Source organism: Aotus nancymaae, unplaced genomic scaffold (assembly GCF_030222135.1).
Source record: "Aotus nancymaae isolate 86718 unplaced genomic scaffold, 86718_ANA_hifiasm-v0.15.2.pri h1tg000011l, whole genome shotgun sequence".
NCBI classification, from domain to species: Eukaryota; Metazoa; Chordata; class Mammalia; order Primates; family Aotidae; genus Aotus; species Aotus nancymaae.
Genome location: NW_026988422.1, coordinates 23,355,084 through 23,367,951, shown reverse-complemented (window position 1 = coordinate 23,367,951; position 12,868 = coordinate 23,355,084).

Here is a 12,868-nt window from a genome sequence, read left to right as displayed (position 1 = left end):
AACATGGTGAAATCCCATCTCTACTAAAATACAAAAACTAGCCAGGTGTGGTGGCATGCACCTGTAATCCCAGCTACTCAGGAGTTGAGGCAAGAAAACTCCTTGAACCGGGAGGTGGAGGTTGCAGTGAACCAAGATCACGCCCCTCCACTCCAGCCTGGGAACAGAGCAAGACTCTGTCTCAAAAAAAAAAAAAAAGAAAAAAAAACTTTTTTTGTATCCTTTGTACAGCACAATTATTTCTTAGGGTTGCATTTTTTAATCTGTCAAACAAAGAAAATCACACTTGTCATTGTAACTCATGGGATTACAGAAAGGATAAAGAGAGAATAGATGTGATAGTATTTTAACAATATTACACTGATATTATTTACCCTCTGCACATAATAAAGCACCTCTTCTGAATTCTAACTCAAACCCCATTGTTGCTGTGGAAATACTTAGGAGTTCAAGGATCATTGGTCAAAATAGCCATTTTGGATTAATTCTTCTAGGTAGATATAGATCTTATGTCTACCATGTAACATAAGCAGCCATAGATGGTCAAAACAGCCATTTTGGATGAATTCTCCCAGGTGAATACAGATCTTATGTCTACCATTTGCAGCAGAGTGTATGTATCACAAAGTACATGGTGACACAGCATACACAAAGCAGATACCAGAGAGGAGAGCTACAAAGATTAAAGAAAGGCAGAAAAATAAAAACAAAACAAAAAAACCAACAAAGACAAAGTAAAAGCAGGAAGGAAACTTCACCCCCAAGAAGACAAAAATAGGTAAATTAATAATGGCCTGCAATTATAGGTATTCCCTGTTCACAAAGGACAAAAAAGGGTGAAAATAGGCCACAAATGAGGAATTTCTGAGAAACAAGGGCTGCTAAGCATCCCCTAGTAGCAAAAGTATTCAGTTACTCCTTCCCATGAAGCAGATGATGTATTCACTGACAGCAGGATTTTGTTGTATTCATCCTTGTTTCTACACCATCCAACATGGCACCTGCCCCTGTAGCCACTCAATTAATATTGTTGAGGACACAAATGTTCAAAGACTGAGAAGGCAGCACTACAGAGCAGTCATTGTTGTTCCTTCTCCCAGAAAGAAGCCCCTTCCTTGGTACCATGCAAGAAAAGGGGAATCTTTCATTTATCCTTCTCCCTTTCAACACAAAATGTACCAAATCTGAGAATATCCTTGTTTTACTGGATCTAGAGGTGGTTCCCAAGTAGCAAATGTCCCTCTACCTTATTAAATTTTTAGAGTAACTGAATGCAAAAAGCCCATCATCAACCAAAAACCTCCTGCACTTGTTTTATGTCTCATGATCTGTTCACAAAACTTGGGTCCAATTTTGTCAATAAAAAGCAGTCCTTGGTGCTAAGTTCAGGAAAGTGATTTGAGCGTTCAGGCAGTGTTGTATACTAGAAAGTGCCCAGAAACGGGCTAGTTCTGGTCTTGCCAATAACTGGCTATACAGTCTTAGGCACTACACTCAGCTTCTCCTGATCTGTTTCTCATTGCAAAATGAGACAGTTAAACTTGATGCTCTCAATTCCATCACTCCGTGGTCCCAAATGGGGCACCAGGGTCTTTAAGAGGTACTGTAATTAGAAAAAAAATTATTGCTCAAAGGGAAGATAAAAGCAAGAGCAATATTTCTTACATTTGTAACTTCCATATTTCCAGCAACTTCTGAGTCCATTTAAAGTCTAAGTCTTATTCATTGTCTAAAGTAAAATGTTTTTATCTTTGCGGGACTTAAATCCATCTTCTTTATCCCCATTACAATGAGGCAAAAGTGGCAACACCACAAGCCTGGGCAATATAGGGAGAACCCATCTCTAAAAATAAAATACAATAAATTAATAAAAAATAAAAATGGTAACACCAAAATGCATTTAAAAATAAAAGACAAGAAGTTAACTTCAGTATCAAAATGACTTAAAGAAGTCAATAAAAAAACAAACACCAAACAGCAAAATTACAGTCTGTCAAATACTGCAATGTGTGAGGAACACACCATGGTTGAATTAAACTCAATTACTAGCAGGTCCAAGCAAACAGATGTCACTGAGTATAGAAATGATCTTCTTAATTATGCCACAATCCAAAACAAATTTTTAGGTGGAAGGAAACCATATTGCTCTAAAGAATAAACAGAAACAGATCAAAACTTTCTTTAGCTTTTGTAAGAACAAATTAGGCTAGCAAATGATTTTTTAATCTTAAACTTCTTCTGCCTAAAGGGCTCAAAGTTACTAGAATAATCTAAAGCAGCCCTTCCTAACCCATTCGCCAAGATCTAATGCCTTAAGGCATCTATTGTATGTAATGAACTAATTTCTCTTCTTTGCATCTAGAGTGGTACTTGTCATGTACCATCCTTGAGAGAACTGAGAAAATAGCCACTTAAATACTTTTCCAGAATCCCAGTTCAGGGAAGTTGGTTTAACAGATTTAGTACTCAGCACTTACAATTCACCTCTTCTCAGTAGTTTGTGGTTCTTATAAACCACAAAATATGGCATGCTGACATAAATTGAGTAGGTATCTGCTTCTATAGATTTATCAAATAGTCTTTAGGTTTTGCTGGATTTTTTTTTTTTTTTTGGCCCATTTGTAACTCATCCAAAACTAGCTGACTTCCATAATGCCTGAAACAATGATTATACCAATCACAAAAAGTAAATTATTTAAGTATTGTTATTCTGAAACTGCTTTAATGTATGGCAATTAAATTATTGATTCAGGCTGGGTGCAGTGGCTCATACCTATAATCCCAGAGCTTTGGGAGGTTGAGATGGGAAGATCACTTAAGGTCAGGAGTTCAAGACCAGATTGGTCAACATAGCAAGACACAGTCTTTAAAAAAAAAAAAAATTACCGTCTTACAATTTAGTAGTGGCTGAAAGCATCACAAAAGGAAAGATTTTCTATACCCTCTGATGTTTCAAAAGTATAAACTGCCACCTATAGAGTTGTCTACATACACATGAAACAAAATTATTTAAATCCTAACACTATTAACTGTTCACTCAAAGATGGGTAAGATGGTAAATTTAATGTTACATGTTTTTTAAATCACAATTTAAAAAAAAGACCTGAATCTGATCAAGCCTCTGTAGCTAACTCCAAATTTATAAGAAATTCGGGGGTCAGAGAAACATGTTCATTGACACTATGGAGATATAATCAGCAAAATACAGACGATGAGGAAAGCTACAGAAAATGACCAGCAAAATACAGACGATGAGGAAAGCTACAGAAAATGACCTGGATTTTTCCTTTTTTTTTTTTGAGACGGAGTTTCGCTCTTGTTACCCAGGCTGGAGTGCAATGGCGCGATCTCGGCTCACCGCAACCTCCGCCTCCTGGGTTCAGGCACTTCTCCTGCCTCAGCCTCCTGAGTAGCTGGGATTACAGGCACGCGCCACCATGCCCAGCTAATTTTTTGTATTTTTAGTAGAGACCGGGTTTCACCATGTTGACCAGGATGGTCTCGATCTCTTGACCTCGTGATCCACCCGCCTCGGCCTCCCAAAGTGCTGGGATTACAGGCGTGAGTCACCGCGCCCGGCCCTGGATTTTTCAATAAAAACCAAAGAAAGAAAATTTTTTAAAAGGGATGGAAAGAAATCCTATACACGTCAAGAGACTTAAAAGACACATCAGTTAAAATGTGGACATTATTTTGGTCTTGATTCAGCAAGAAGCATTTAAAAACAAAATTTATTAGACAACTGAAGGAATATAAACACTGAGTGGCCATGATACTAAGGACTTAGTAAATTTTTAGGTATGATAATAGTAATATGGTTATATTTAAAGAGAGTCTTTGCCTTGGACAAAGATCTTTAGTGATTAGTGATTGTATTGTCTGGAATTCCTTGAAAACAATCAGGGGTAAGGGCACAAAAGAAACAAAAATGCCATAAAATGATCATTGCTTCAAGTTGAGTGATACATAAAAAGGAGTACACTATCCTATTTTATCCACTTTTTGCATATATTTGAAAATTTCCACAACAAAGTATTTGTTTGTTTGTTTGTTTTCAAAAGGAAGAAATCTAAAATCTGAAATTCATCTCTTGGGCCTAGTGCATAATTTGAATTAGCTTTGGTCCTAACAGCTTAATAACAATTTAAAAAACTATTTATCTTAAATAGCTCAATGTAAAGACAGCTGAAACTTGTGCTTTCCTTCTGCCATCCACAAAAATGCTTTTTAGTACCAATTAAGTTTCAAATAATTGTGGCTTTGAGGGTAATCTAAAGTTCAGCACATCTCATTGCTATATATGTCATACTTGGCACAACATTACTATCAACTTTGTTCTTTCCTGTGAAATGTTGGCCAAGCAATTTAGATAAATTTAATTTCATTTTAAAATTTCTAAAGAATTTGTTCAAATTTTCACTCATGCTTTCTGCTTTCAAGTGTGATGAAAGGGCCAAATAAAAACATTTCTCTATCTTCTTTAAAACTGTTGTTAGGACAATGTCTGTCACATTGTCTTGAGCTCTTTATGTATGTTTCAAATAAGCATTTCTTTTTATAACGTAGTTCCAGAAAAAAAAAGTTGGTCTCCCATGAGGGGGATAAACCCTTTTAATCATGCAAGACATAGTATAATAAATTTCCTTTATTTGCCTAGCCTTCCAGAAAACTCAAAGTTGAATTATTACTCTGTTTTTTAATATTTTTCCTTCCCTTTTATGTGATTTAGTTATTTTTTAGATTTTTATATGAATTATTTTGCGTAAAAATGTATTCTTTTAGAATTAGGAATATATGTGTCATTGATTCCAAGATGCACATGTTATGTTCATTTTAACACCTCTGAAATTGGAATGTGTCTTATAATCAGCACAGTTTTTCCAAAGCATTTTTTTCTTAATCAAAATTACATTAATAATGATGTGTCATACTTTATTACAGTTTGGATTTGGCATAATATTAAAATATCTTCAACAATTATTTTGTAATACTGTAGTATTATAGCAGAACTGGAAAACTAGGGATGGAATTACCCATATAAAACACTTCAATTTATATACACCAATAAAGGAATTTACCTCTGCTATACATAATTATTTGGAAATAGTTTGTATTCAGCTTATACTCTTTGTTTCAATAGAAAATGTTATGTGAGCTTCACATTTTAGCAACATCACCAATATATAATTCCCAGAACCACATGTATGAGAAATTTTATCTCAGATCCTAACAGTTCAACTTAAGAAAGTGTATTAGATCAATGACTTCAAGTAACCAGTACTATCACTATCAGTTGACCACCCCACCACAAACCAACCATTTCTCCCAGGGTAGAGAAGAGTGAATAGTTCCGTTGCATGAAATCCTATAAAAAATTATCTCTAGAGTAGATTCTTGAAGCAAACGGTTTGGGACTGGCATTAATTCTTACCTACTTTATGAGCTAAATGAATCACCTTAGGCTTTTGCTCCATATAGATATGCTTTGGAAATTATGGTTTGACCCAAACTTTAAGATATTATGGGAAGACCTGCTGGATTTGTGTTTGGGATACACAGTAATACTTCTAATTGTCTTGTTATGCTAATATGCTAATCTATGAACTATGTGTTTCTCTGAAGGAAGAACTCATGGACGAACTCATCAGCCACTCTTCACTCAGGGATTTTTTTGAATTTTTCCAATTCTTACAGCACTTGTCATTTCTATCACCTTCTTGCATTTATTCAACCTTTTCCTTGTGCCTGTGTTTGACTATTATGAGGGAAAGTACAGTACAACCTGGTGGTTAGGGACAAGAGCTTTAGAGACTAAAATTTGAATTCTGGCTCTGCTTTTAGCTGTGTGACTTAAGACAAATCCCTTAATCAATCTTGGCATCAGTATCTTCATTTATAAAATTAGGATGATATCCATCTTGTAGGTATAGTGTAAAAATTCAATTAGAACATGTATAAAGAACATGGCACAGTGTCAGGATCACTATTATTATTACCGCTTTGATTACACCTGTGCTAAGAGCCACATGGACAACATTGTGGCCCAAATCTCAGTGAGAAAGAATAAGCCATCAGCAGAAAAACCCAGGACTGGAAGCTGGTAAACTGTCATCAATTTCAGTAACTGAGCATCTAGCTACTCTGTACCCTAAAGCATTGTGCAAGTTACTGGGAATATAGAGAAGCATATGGAATAGTTTCTACCTTCAAAGAGCTTATAGCCTTTAATTTTTAGTCAAAAATAAAAAACCAATGGTAAATAAACAGGGGAGAAGAGACAAATCTCCCATGCAAAAGAATTCTCAATATTTTTTTGAGGGTCTTATTGTCACCAAGACTGGAGTGCAGTAGTGTGATTATGGTTCACTGCAGGCTCAACCTCCTGGGCTCAAGCAATCCTCCTACCTCAGCCTCCCGTGTAGCAGGGGCCACAGGCACACACCACCATGCCTGGCCAATTTTTAAAATTTTCTTACAAAAATAATTTTGTAAAAAAGTGAGATGTGGTCTCTCTTTGTTGCCCAGGCTGGTCGCTATCTCTTGAGCCCAGGTGATCCTCTCATCTAGGCCTCTCAAAGTGCTGGGATTACAGGTGTGAGCCACCACACCTGGCCAGTATTCTCAATAATTTATGTAGATATTCTGTTCTCAAAGAAGTTAAACATAATTCTCCACTCCTTAACAGTAAGCTTCTTAAGCCCTTAACTTGGCCGGGTGTGATGGCTTACACCTGTAATCCTAGCACTGGGAGGCCAAAGCAGGAGGATTGTTTGAGCCCAGGAGTTTGAGACCAGCCTGGGCAACATGGCAAAAACCCTGTCCCTACAAAAAACAAAACAAAACAGAAAAATTAACTGGGGGTAGTGGCATGCTTCTGAGTCCTAGCTACTTACAGAGCTGAGGTGGGAAGATCGCTTGAGCCCACAAGGTTGAGGCTGCAGTGGGCCAAAATTGTACTACTGTTCTCCACCTGGGTGACAGACAAGACTCTGTCTCAACAAACAAACAAACAAACAAAAAACAGTAATAAGTCATGTTGATAGTATATACCCTTGAAATGGTGTGATAAGAACATCACTTTACCTCTGCGGTCTTTCTCCTAAAAACAATAACCCTGGTCTAATGATGAGAAAAACATCAGACAAATCCCAATTGAAGAACATTCTACAAAATAGCAGACCAGTAGTCCTCAAAACTATGAAGGTCATAAAAAACAAGGAAAATATGAGAAAGTGTCACAGCTAAGAGAAAACTAATGAGACATGATGACTAAATATAATATAGTATTCTGGATGAGATTCTGGAACAGAAAAAAGATATTAGGTGAAAAATGAAATCTGGCCAGGCATGGTGCCTCATACCTGTAGTCCCAGCATTTTAGGAGGCCAAGGTGGGCAGATCACCTGAGGTCAGGAGTGTGAGACCAGCCTGGCCAACATGGTGAAACCATGTCTCCACTAAAAAACAAACCAACCAATTAGTTGGGTGTGGTGGCATATGCCTGTAATCCCAGCTACTCAGGAGGCTGAGGCAGGAGAATTGCTTGAACCTGAGAGATGGAGATTGCATTGAGCCAAGATAGCACCACTGCACTCCAGCCTGGGTGACAGAGCAAGACTTCATCTCAAAAAAAAAAAAAAAAAAAAGGAAATCTGAATAAAGTATGGATTTCACTTAATGATAATGTATCAGCATTGGTTTGTTAATTGTGACAACTGTACAATACTAGTATAAGATGTTAATAATAGGGGAAACTAGGTGTGAGAAAATGGAAACTGTACTAGCTTATTAATTTTTCTGTAAACATGAAACTTCTAAAATAAAAAAGCTTTAAAAAACCAATATAATGTAGCAAATGTCAAGACAGAATGAGATCGATTCATTCACCCAACAAGTATTTATTGAGTACATATAGTGTGCCAGACACTTTTCTTGGGACTAGAGGTGCAGCAATGAACAAAAGGTAGAAAGATCCTTGCCTCTGATGAGTTTACATGGGATAAATGCCAAGCCTAGGAGAACTGACTTATGTTTTCCATCACAGCTTCCTCTCTTAGGAAGGAAGTCCTAGTGGCACTCCAGTGACAATGTGACCTCATTACTTCTTGTTAAATAAGGGACAAACATGAGCCAGTCCATAGTTTAGCAGTCAGAGGTGAATAAAAAGAGATTTTGAGTAAGAAAGGATGAGCCCTGGGACAGCTGGTAGCCAGTGTTTCCTAATGCCTCCCACACCCTGGATGACTGCACAGCCTCTAGGGCCTATATATGTACCCAGGGAGCACTTGTCAGTCACAGAATGTGACCAGAGGAAAGCCCCTTCCAATCATTTGGTCTAATCCCCTTCACTTTACAGGAGAGGAACTGAGATTCCTTAGTCACAGGGATATCTCTGAATTGATTTAATTTTCACTCCTCAAGGCTGTAGACATTTATTCTCCTGCTAGACCTCATCAAAAATGGAAAGGCTAGATGAATATACTTGCTTAGCATAAGATGTGAGCAACAGAAAAGAATCAGGAAAACTAGATATAGAACAAACATCAATGTGGGTTTAATAATACAGGTGATACGAGTTCCCAAGTTGCTTCTGCTCTATAATTGATCATAGAAACTTAAAGGATACTGCAGAATAAACATATACTTTCTAAAAGTGAACAAACTCACTCACAACTCCCCGACAGCAGATTGGTACCGGTCCGGTCCGTGGCCCCTTAGGAACTAGGCAGCACAGCAGGAGGTGAGCAGCGGCTGGGCAACTGAGCATTACTGCCTCCTGTCAGATCAGCAGTGGCATTAGATTCTCACAGGCGCTCGAACCCTGTTGTAAACTCCACATGAGCGGAATCTACGTTGCGCTTTTTTCTTTTTTGAGACGGGGTTTCGCTCTTGTTGCCCAGGCTGGTGTGCAATGGTATAATCTCGGCTCACAGCAACCTCCGCCTCCCAGGTTCAAGCAATTCTCCTGCCTTACCCTCCCGAGTAGTTGGGATTACAGGCATGCGCCACCTCCTGGCTAATTTTGTATTTTTCAGCAGAGACGTGGTTTCTCCACGTTGCTCAGCCTGGTCTCAAACTCCCGACCACAAGTGATCCGCCCACCACGGCCTACCAAAGTGCTGGGATTACAGGCGAGAGCCACCGTGCCCGGCCCGTTGCGCATTCTTTATGAGAATCTAATGCCTGATAATCTGAGGTGAAACAGTTTCATCTCAAAACCATCCCCCACCCCCCCACCAACCAACCCCGTGGAAAAACTGTGATTGATGGAACCGGTCCCCGTGCCAAAAAGGTTGGCTACAGCTGCTTTAAGGCCACCATAATGGAAATAAAACCAAGTTGTTACGCATTACATTGGCTAAGTAAAAGTTTACAAGGGAGCTTAAGTGGTATAGAAGATGGAACAGGACAGACATTCCTCTAAAAAGTTAAAAAAAAAAAAAAAAAAAAGAAGAAGTAAAAAAGACCAACAACAAAAATATAAAAACAGGACAGATATCCACTTCAGGGCAGATTCATACCCAGGTAACAACAGAACCGAGACAGACAGAGCCGATAACCTATGAGTTTTGTGGGTGTAAGCACAGGTAACTATGCCATCCTTGAGAAACTTGTAGTACCATCAGCAGCATCCTGAAGCCTGAAGATGCCACCCAGGTATCAGTTTTAGAGGCAGCTTATTCCCCTAACAATGCCAGCTCATTCTGCACAAAGTCAGAAATGTGACAATACAGCACGCTCAGGGAAAATTACTTTTGAAATTGAGTTTTCAATCTTTTTGTTAGGGATTGTTTTTAAACAACCATCAAGGCAGAAAACGCTTCCATTTTTTTTATCAGGGGAATACAGTGGGTGAATTAAAGGTGGACTTTCAATGAAAAGATAATGAAAGAAGAATGAAAAATTAGAATTATTAGCTTAACCTCTGATACTGAGCACCCTGGGCTGCACATTAGAATCACCTGGAGAGCTTTTAAAAATTTTAATGCCCTGGCCCCAGACCAAACCAATTTTATTAAAACCCCTGGGGTGGGACCCAGGCATGAATACTCTTAAAGCTCTCCAGGTAATTCCAATGTGCAGCCTAGACAGGAATCCACTGCTCTACAGGGAGTTAGTCTAAATTTTGACTATCAAATACTTGTCATTAAAGCAGGATAAGGTCAGGTGCAGTGGCTCATGCCTATAATCCCAGCATTTGGAGAGGCATAGTCGGGAGGATCACATGAAGTAAGGTATTTGAAACCAGCCTGGGCAAAGAGTGAGACTCTATCTCTACAAAAAAAATAAAAAAATAATTACCTGGGCATAGTGATGTGCACCTGTAGTCCCAGCTACTCAGAGGCTGAGATAGGAGGATCTCTTGATTCTGCAGTGAGCAGGCTGCAGTGAGCTTTGACTGTCCCATTACACTTTAGCTTGGATGACACAGCAAGAATAAGCCTCTAAAAATAATAAATAAAAATAAGATTAAACTAAATTAAAAATTTAAAAATAATGAGGCCAACATGGTGGCTTACGCCTGTAATCCCAGCACTTTGGGACGCCAAGGCAGGTGGATCACCTGAGGTCAGGAGTTCAAGATCAGCCTTGCCAACATAGCAAAACCTCCATCTCTACTAAAAATACAAAATTAGCCAGGCTTGGTGGCACATGCCTAATGTCCCAGCTACTCAGGAGGCTAAGGCACAAGGATCACTTGAACCTGGGAGGTGAAGGTAGGATTGAGCTGAGATAGCGCCATTGCACCCCAGCCTGGGTGACAAGAGCAAAACTCTCTCAAATAAAATAAAATTAAAAATTTAAAAAATAATAAAGCAGGATTAACCCGACATCCTAGGAGTACAATTACCCTAAAATATCACCGAATTGAATACAAAACTGTCATTTTAACAATTTGTCTTTTTAAGTCAAATATACCCAGATTTGACTCTCTTCAGATATTTCCAAAGCAGAGACAATTATTTCTTAAATTCAGATATTTTTCTTCAATATACTTATGATGAGCATGAGGTACAAACTAGCTGAGAATGAGCCTAAACCCCATTCTTCTACCCTCCTTGGTTGGCCTTTCCAAAAAGAAAAACATAATAAAGACAGAGTAACTTCTCTTAAATGTTTCAAAACAAAATAATTAAGATGAAGCTGGGTAAACAACCATGAAACTCAATGAGGTATTTCCTTTATTTTTTAATAGCTACAGACTCAGGGTCTGTCATGGAAATAGCTGCATAATTTTGACTCTGCCAAATCATTCAGTGAAATTACATCACAGAAGACCTGCCTGTGCCCTGTGGGGGATCTGAATAGCATGTACCCCTTTGGCCATTTGGGACCTGCCTGCTGAGCTGTGAAATGGTAGGGTTTTTTTCCAGCATATGGACTCTTTCTAATTATATAGCATCATGAAAATTTGCCCAGCCTAATAAGGGGAGGTTATCCAACCCTGATTGAGGACACTCAATAAACAATAATGAAAAAGACAGCTTTAATTGTCCTAAGGCTTGAAAATTCTCCCACGGAAATTATCAGGGGCAGTGGCTAGATGACTGGATTTCTAAGAAAAGGGTAATTCTCTCTATGAGGGAAGGGAGTAAATCTTGAAAGTGGCCATGAAAATAAACATGAAAAACCTCCCAGCCCACAAATGTTATTTGGTCCCTTTCCCTCCAGAAGACATTCAGATAGTAAAGGGAATGAATCAGCACCCCTTAGTTAACACTCCTTAGTTGCCTGATAGAAATACTAAGTCATTCCAATCAAGAAGATAGTTGTGATTAAGACTACTACACTAGTTGGCTTCCAAGTGTTGGTGGTGTATTTGTTTCTTAGTATAAAATGGTATGGGAATACTTTTCAACAATAAAAAGAAAGGAACTACTCTTCTATAATGCCTCATGGATGAATCTCAAAAGCATTATGTGCAGTGAAAAAGCCCCATAATGTATGATTCCATCTATATGAAATGACCATTAAGGCAAATCTATAGAGACAGGAAATAGATTAGTGTTTGCCTAGGACTAGGGGTGGAAGAAGAGATTGACTGACAATGGCGAGGAGGGATCATTTTGGGGAGGATGAAAGTGTTCTAAAATTGGCTTGTGATGGTTGTACAGCTCTGCAAATTTACTAAACATCATTGTACACTCAAAATGGATGATTTTATGGCATGTAAATTATAACTACATAAGACTATTTGAAAAAGGTCATATTGTACCAGGAAGGTTAGCGTCTGGGTCTGTGTCTGGTTCTTCCGCTGCCATGCAGGTGGCCTGTCACTGACACTCCTCAAGAATTCTGCTCGTTTTCCATTTCCATTTATAAAACGTTAGCGGGATGGTGGGGGGAGAAGGAGAACGCATTATCAAATCTGAGATTCTGTGCAGTCACAAGACACCAAGTCTGGGAATTTGGAAAGGCAATCAGGCATAAATTCTTCCTGAGGTGAAAAAGAAGCAAAGGTACCGGCTGTCCGGGGTCTGGACCACCTCCCACGCATGGCCCTAGTCAGGAGCGCAAATGGAGCCACTGGGGAAAGTTGGACCCCAGCAGAAACAAAGGCGCAAGGCCGAATCCCTAAGGACCAAAAGATCAGCAGTCAGTTGACAGGGTTTCTAACGAAAACGGGACATGCATTGACCAAACCCAGGGTGGTTTTACTTCAGAAGTAGGAACTCTGTTTTCACCAGAGCACCAAGTTGGGAAGTTCGGTTCTCAGGCCGCGTGGACCTGGCAGCATCGGGGAGGGTGGCGGCCGCCGCTCCCCTAGCAGCCCTGATCCCCGAAGAGCAGAACTGACAAGGCCGCTGCTCCTGCCGTCAGGCCCTCCCGCACTCATTGAGACGCCGGCGCCGGGACCTTCGTGCCC